This window comes from Triticum urartu, chromosome 7 (genome assembly GCF_003073215.2).
Source record: "Triticum urartu cultivar G1812 chromosome 7, Tu2.1, whole genome shotgun sequence".
NCBI lineage: Eukaryota > Viridiplantae > Streptophyta > Magnoliopsida > Poales > Poaceae > Triticum > Triticum urartu.
The window spans coordinates 684,173,668-684,182,263 of record NC_053028.1 but is presented as its reverse complement, the minus strand read 5'-3'; positions in this window follow the sequence as shown (position 1 = coordinate 684,182,263).

Sequence of the window (8,596 nt, the reverse complement as noted above, 5' to 3'; positions counted from 1 at the left end):
GAATCACACGCCTTACCTACAGCAAAAGGCTAACAAGTTTTTTTCATGGAATTAAAAAATAAACATGGTATCATGCAGGCTTCATTACCATTTCACCAACCCAATGCCGCCACTACGCATGACAGTGACAATATGCAATTAGCAATCAGAATTTATCCTGCTCCTAGAGTTAATTAAGCAACCCAAATCTGAATTGGCCCGTTCATTCATTAATTAACTAATTAAGCAACCCAAATCTGAATTGGCCTGTTCATTCATTAATTAACTAAATTAAGCAACCCAATTCTGCATTCTTTCAGCCCTGACCAAATGTAACATGATATTGTTGTAAGAACAGAACAAAAACAGAGTGTCGTTTACAAAACAAAAGACAGCAGTCTAGCGTATATAACTCGTCTATAAAACTTGCTTGTTCTGATGAAGTATTCAAATGCTACAGCAGACCCGAAGACACACACATGGCAATGATCAGAAAAGAGAATGCGAAGCATTGCTTACCAGCGCACGCAAGCTCACCTTGTGGCTTGTGGTCACCGTGTTGAAGGTGGTGCCAAAATGGTTCAGCCCGAACACCTCCAACGTTATGATGAGCATGTTTTTATGGATATATAGATGGGTAAGAGATATTAATAATTTGTAAGATGAGTGTGCAGAAGAGGCATGATTTTGCAACAAATTTAAGCATAACAACATTATATTAATGATCAATGATGAGACGGATTGAGGAAACTACAATAAGGTTAGATGTAAGCCATCAATACTAATGCTTAATCATCACTGGACAATTTCTAAACTCTTTAGTTTTAGATATACTCTAATGACCAGATAAGAAGGAATAAAGACAAACAAGTCAAACCGTGCAAAATTTGACCGAATTTCTAGAAAAAAATATCCAGAAATTGAACGCCAAATTAGTATCAGTAAATACATAATAATATAATTTTCAATATTACTATTTTAGGCTAAATATATTCTTTAGTATTATAGTTATTGATAGTCTTTCCTACAAAGGTGGTGCTTGACTATAGACAAACTTTATGGTCCTTCTTCTTTTGGAGTCAGAGGGAGTACAATAATTTTGACACCAGGTATGTTAGCTATATTTAATTATTTTATTTTTGATGGTATAGAACTAGGGCTATAAAAAATTAATCAGATAATACTTAGTCTGGAGGAGAACAACTGGCTGAGGTCGAGGAACACTAAAAAATCATTCTAGGTCGCTAAGTAGGTTTTTTTTTGCTATAAACTTTTCTGTAACCTATATGAATATAATGGTATCTCAACACATAAACTTTGAAAAAAAATATGTAAAACATATTTTTATAACGGTAAAACATATCTAGCTGCACAAACACGCGGGTTACCCTTAGGGATGTAAATGGTACAGATAATTCATGTTCCAGATCAGTATTCACATCCGTTTCTAAGGATATGTTCTGCACTTGCACAAATCTGTCGGATATGGATACAGGTACGGATTTTGGTCAACTGGATATCCAACGGATATGGTCGATAATATCCATCGGATGTGGATTATCCTGTAGTTTTTACGGATTATCTGAGGTTGTGAAATATGATTAACTGATAAGTTCAGCCCTATCGGCAAGCTTGATATATAATTCGCCCACCAATTAGAGTCACCAGATATAAAATTGTTGATGTATTGGTGTGAGCTTTTTCTTTTTAAGAAAATATCAGATCTATTATAAAGATTCATCGAAAGTACAAATCATTCCAAACATAATGAAAATTACATCGCAAGTACAGCTTCTCATCTCCTCCTATGGCCCCAACGACAACGACAACACGTGCTTAGCTAAGCTTCAACATCAGCAAAATCACCACACCAACCATTAGCATTATATACGCAACATGTACACGCATGTCAATATGGCTGGCATATAGAATCATCATCAATGTGCTCAAGCTAATGTCATTAGGAACTTGAAGTTAAACCATTTGAAAAAGAAGGAAAGGTTTACATGAGAGAGAGGAACTTGGCATCTCTGTGGGTCTTTTTCTTTTTGAAAAGGAGGATGACCCCCGGCCTCTGCATCTGGAAGATGCATACGGCCACTTTATTGATTATTCTCGAGGACCTTACAAAGTATTACAACAATGTGCATGAATCCACCATCTTGGCAACACATGCCGCTACTCCTATCCAAAATGATGAAGGGGTGCTAACTGGGCCACTACCCAAACCACTCACCTAAGCCTAACATCAAAAGTCGGAAACCGAAACATATTCGGAATCCCCAGCCGAGCCACATACCGGGTCTGGGGCACAATCCGGTCAGACGCACTCGTGTGTCGTCGCCGCCATCTTCCACAGGTCCGTCTTCAGATCATATTGAGGCTTCTACCTTGTCTGGCCACTCTGCCATCGACATCACTATGACGCCAGACAGCAACCTCCCCCTGCGCGAGTCCATCTCCGTGCATTGGACGCCGAGCCTCCGAAGCGCCATGCCGCCGATATCCGCCGCCATCGATGTGTGAGATGAAGCACCGCTCCACCATCCCCCCAGCCAGCACTTACTCCAAAACGATGCCCCTGGGAGGGAAAGCGATAAAATGACATCATCGTCCGATCCGGAAGACCTAGATCTAGGGTTTCCCCCGGAGCATCCCGAGCCTGATGACGCAGACTGCAACGACGATGCCTCGACAAGGGAACGACATCTAAGACGCCGCCATAGTCCGCCATGACCGTAGTCGGCGCGATTTTCATCGGCAGTTGCTCCACCAGACGTGCGCCGCCGACGTCGCTGGTCCCTTCAACCAGAGCAAACTCCAAAACAATGCCCTAAAGAGGGACTACGACGCCAAAGCGCCGCCATCGCTCGATCCCAAGGAGATCTAGGGTTTCCCCCGTAGTTGCCCGCGTTGTCAAGGGCCAGACAAGGGTAGAATCCCGCAGATCTGCCCAGCTGCCGACGAGTCGCACCCATCACCGTGCCGACGGCCGACCAGCGATCAATCCGGCCACGCCGCCGCGAACCAATCCGGTCACGCCGCCGCCGTCTCTGGCGGCCGCGACGCACCAGATCGCAAGGCCTCCTGCTGCGAGGAATCGACGTCGCCGAGGCACCGCCACCACCCGCCGTGGCGACCGGCCCGCCGCCACGCTCCGGCCCGGAGGCGCCGGCCCGCGCCTGCCCCACCCGAGCGAGAGGGCCCGAGTCCCCGTTGCCGCCGGCGACAGCTAGGCTTCGCCTGGCTGTGCCCTTGGGTGGCGGAGAGGGAGGAGGAGGAGGAGTGGGGGAGGTTCGGCGGCGATGGGATCTGGGGCCTCCCGGTCGCCCACGCGGGGGGCGGCTCGGGAGGGACGCAGACGTGTGTGTACTGTGGGTCTTTCTAGCCACGTTTGGTCGTTCGGTGTCCCAAAGACCTTGATGTAATACTTATTATGTTTGAGATACTTTGTACTTTCTATGAATTTTTATAGGAAAGCATTTGTATATGGCCGACCGGCCCAACTTTACACCGGCTGCTCGATCCGAACTAATTGTTCGTCTCACAACTACTACCTTATCTCCTTAGCCGATCAGTGTCATCTCTCTCACCGGCATCTCCCTCTTCCCCGCGCCGACGACCGCCCACTTGCTCGCCAGCGTAGACGGCAGCCAACCTCCTCCTCCCCCGTGTCGATGGCCTCACCTCCTAATCCCCTGAGTCACACCCATGGAGCCGCCACCACGCGCTGGATTTGTTGCGACCAGCCCCATGCTCGCAGCGTGCTCCCCCGGCCTTGTCGCGAACACAACAAACGCCAATGAGCTCGAGGCCACAAGTTACGAGCTACGCCCCCGGCGCGGTGCTGTGTGCTGCAACCCCGGCAGCCGCCATTGCTGGAGATGGCGGTCACAGGAGCTGCAACCGGCAACAGCAGACGCTGGAGCGAGGTGCGTTTCTGGTGGCGTAGAGTCGACATGCTACAACCGGCATGACTTTGAGCTACAATCGGCTTTTCCTTTTGCTGGAACCGACGAGTTTTTTTTGTTGTCGCCGGCGGCGAGGCAATTTTGTTGGAATTGGCTTGTTTTTTTTGCTTGAACCGACGAAACTTTTTGCCCCAAACCGGCAACGCCGACGGAATTTTTTGCTTTAGCCCGACAACGGCGTGGCAATTTTTGCTGGAATTGTTTTTGTTCTGCAACCGGCTACTATTTTTGTTACTACCTCGACCGGCAAGCGCGACGGAGCAGAATCGGTTACCATGGCGAGCTGCGTTAGGTCACCACGGCGAGCTGGAACCATGGCAGAGAGGTGCTGCAACCATGAATTGGCTTTGCTGGAACCGTTGCGGCGACGAGCTACGGTGTCACCATGGCGAGCCAACGAGCTTCGAGGCCTGCGTGAGATGTTGCAACCACTCAGGCCATTACTGGAACTAGTGCAAGTGTAGGTTGCGAGCACCGGTACGACGGGATCCATGGATGTTGCAACCGAGAGTGGTGGCGCCGGCGAGGCGCGGTGCTTTGGACCAGCATGGCGTTGCTCCGCTGCCGAGGGTGACTAGATCTACGGTACTAGGCGAGATGCGGCATGGGGAAGGGGCATTGGCCATTTTTATAACCGATCTTGGTATTTTGAAAGTACACAAAAGGAAAAAAAAAGACTGACGCCAATCCATACTTCTGGCCCCCCTCATGCACGACTTAACAACAACTTAAGGTGACAGGCCCACGGCCTGGCCCAGCCAGAAGAATTGGCTTTGTTAGGTCACCACGGCGAGCTGGAACCATGGCAGAGAGGTGCTGCAACCATGAATTGGCTTTGCTGGAACCGTTGCGGCGACGAGCTACGGTGTCACCATGGCGAGCCAACGAGCTTCGAGGCCTGCGTGAGATGTTGCAACCACTCAGGCCATTACTGGAACTAGTGCAAGTGTAGGTTGCGAGCACCGGTACGACGGGATCCATGGATGTTGTAACCGAGAGTGGTGGCGCCGGCGAGGCGCGGTGCTTTGGACCAGCATGGCATTGCTCCGCTGCCGAGGGTGACTGGATCTACGGTACTAGGCGAGATGCGGCATGGGGAAGGGGCATTGGCCATTTTTATAACAGATCTTGGTATTTTGAAAGTACACAAAAGGAAAAAAAAGACTGACGCCAATCCATACTTCTGGCCCCCCTCATGCACGACTTAACAACAACTTAAGGGCCCAGCCAGAAGAATTGGCTTTGTTAGGTCACCACGGCGAGCTGGAACCATGGCAGAGAGGTGCTGCAACCATGAATTGGCTTTGCTGGAACCGTTACGGCGACGAGCTACGGTGTCACCATGGCGAGCCAACGAGCTTCGAGGCCTGCGTGAGATGTTGCAACCACTCTGGCCATTACTGGAACTAGTGCAAGTGTAAGTTGCGAGCACCGGTACGACGGGATCCATGGATGTTGCAACCGAGAGTGGTGGCGCCGGCAAGGCGCGGTGCTTTGGACCAGCATGGCGTTGTTCCGCTGCCGAGGGTGACGGGATCTGCGGTACTGGGCGAGATGCGGCATGGGAAAGGGGCATTGGCCATTTTTATAACAGATCTTGGTATTTTGAAAGTACACAAAAGGAAAAAGAAAGACCGACGCTAATTCATACTTCTGGCCCCCCTCATGCACGACTTAACAACAACTTAAGGTGACAGGCCCACGGCCTGGCCCGGCCAGAAGTATGTGATGACTGCTTTTTGCCTCGACAGACCCTGGACCAGCAAGCTGGTGTGTATGCTTTGCGTCATCGGCGAAACGTGCGTCCCTGCCAGACTACTTAGACCGCGAAGTAGGCTCCAACGCGAGCGATGTGGTACTAAAAGCATACGGCGACATACAGCGAACCGATGTGTGCTCGTTCCCGGCCCAGCAGCAGCTACACGAAGAAAAGTATTGCATGCTTCGTATCGCCGACGACTAAGCACCATGCATATCACTTTCAAAGCTACTATTGTAGTATTATACACATGCAAATTAATTATACTACCTGTTATGACAAGATGCAATCAATCGTCTAAATAAAATGACAATATGCAATTAACAATCGGAATCCTGACGCATCTGGTTGCCTACAAACTGAGCTAGCCAACTCTGCATCCATTAAGTAATCTCATTTCCATGGACTGTTGGATCAATGCTCGCCGGTTTACCTCACCTCCGACGACGACTACACGTGCTCCGGCACTAACGACGCCAACGACGACGACACGTGCTCCGGCGCCAACGACGACGACTACACGATGCTTAGCTAAGCTTCAACCGAAGCAAATCACCACACGAATGACAGTCACTGGAACGCAACATGTACACGCATGTCCAGTCCAGGTGACTACGGCTTTCCATCAACACACGGTATCAAGAGGAGCTGCAGGAACGGCCATGGCGGCTGCGGTGGTCGAGAGGTGGGCGTGGCTCGGATCGGCGGTGGCGACCGTCATCTTCCTCTGGTCCATGCATGGTGCAGTACTACGTCATAGCCACCAATCAGTTTTTTCTAGAAAAAACTGGTTGATGACTATGACAGTTGGGACCTACAAATGGTGACGTAGCATAACTATTCACGCGCAGGCTCCGTTGTAAGGTGACAGACCGAAACGTTTTCGTCAAAACCAAACAAATCGTTATAGGGTCAAACCCCTACTCACCCCCCCCCCCCCCCCCCCCCCCCCCCCCCCCTCCTTCTCGCTCGAGCCCTCTCCTCTCGTGAACTCTCTTTCTGTTCTTCGCACAGTCGTCGCCCGACCGCTGGCCCATGCCATGCCGCGCCATATTTTCTTTGAATGACTTGAAAAGAAAAAACCAACGAGGGTTCCATCTAGCATGTTTCCTCCTCCCACGACGACATCCTCAAGGTTAGTTTGCTACGGCTAGGTTTTTCTGATTCCGGGGATTTTCACTAGGAGCTCTATCTCAACTGTTCCTTCCTATCTTTGCATGTTGTTTGCTCGTATAGTTCCCTACTACCATGCATGATGTGGATTTCACCGGCAGTGACCCATATCTGAGTGTCTTGTGTGACCAAGGCAAGCCCTCGGAGAGATGCATTGCGTTTGAAGGGATTCTCACATTTGCTGAGAAGGTGTGCTAATTCAAGCTCATTTAGATTTGTTAAGTGTGCTTAGAAATTTGCTAAGTGTGGTCTTAGTTTAATTAGTTGGTATCTGTATTGTACTATTCATTTGTACATGTTTGCAATCATGTGATTATTAATTAATTGAGATTTATACTTTGCTAATTGTTTACATGCTTAGTGTTTGACTTTTAGTGTTTTGTTGTTTAAATAGTTCATTAGTTTAATATGGTGGCGGACTGTGAAGTGGTCGTTGTTAATTGTTCGTTGCTCATTGAGATTGTATTGTGTTAATTCTTTAGTGTTGATTGTATATTGATCATTATTTTTTGCTGAATTTCAATGCTCATTGTTTGGCAGTGCTTAACTAACCATGTTTCAAATAATTGCCCTGGTCAATAGTTATCATTTAGTTTGTCAGTGAATATGGAAATTGTCAGATGGTGCTCAAGTAGTCATATTTTTATACCAAGTTTCAAAACAACTGCCCTTGTGATTTTTTTGTAACTTATCTGTTCTCCTCTAGTTTACTATAACATATCTAAGTCATTTAGCTTATTGCCATGTTATTTTCATAATTTTGCAGGAAGGAATAATTATGGAGTAATTTAGTGGATTGGTTTAGAGTGGCCAGAGTCAATGGAGAAGGCACTGGTCCCTTCAAGAGAGCAAGACATATAGGATAAGGGACGATCTGGAGAGTTCATTTCAAGTTCACAATCTGAATCGAGAGAAAAGCAAACTAGAGGAGAACTATCAGAAGTTAGTTGTTGATGTCAACTGCCCCTTTGATGCCCAGGAATAGATGGCCATGGAGTTCAACAACCAGCAGTTTAAGAGGTCCAATGAATATGAGAAGATGGCTTGCTGGACAATTCAGTGGGCAACTTGAAGGGAGAGCTGGCAAAGAAAGAGGAGACACCAAGCTGCAAGAAAAGGCTGGCATATGGAAGCATCACCAATGTGCACAAGCTAATGTGATTAGGATCATGAAGTTCAACATTTGAAAGAGAAGGAAAGGCTTACATAAGAGAGGGGAGAAGTTGGCGTTTCAGTGGGTTGCTTTGCCGACGGTTGGTCATTCGATGGTCCAAAGACCTTGATGTAATATTTATTATGTTTAAGATACTTTCTACTTCCGACGAATTTTTATCGGGAAACATTTGTATACGGACGATCGGCGCAACTTTGCGCCAACCGCTCGTGTGGCTCAATCCGAACTAATCGTCATCTCACAACTACTACCTTATCTCCTCAGCTGATCCGCGTCATCTCTCTCACCCGCATCTCTATCTTCCCTGCGCTGACGACCGCCCACCTCCTTCTCCCCCGCGTCGACGGCCGCCCACCTCCTGCTCCCCCGTGTCGATGGCCCTACCTCTGCTCTCCAGCGTCGCACCCACGGAGCAGCCACCGCACGCCGGATTTGCTGCGACCAGCCCCGCGCTTGCCGCGTACTCCCCGGCCTTGTCACGAGCACAACAAACACCGACGAACTCGAGGCCATAGCTTACGAGCTACGCCCCCGATGCAG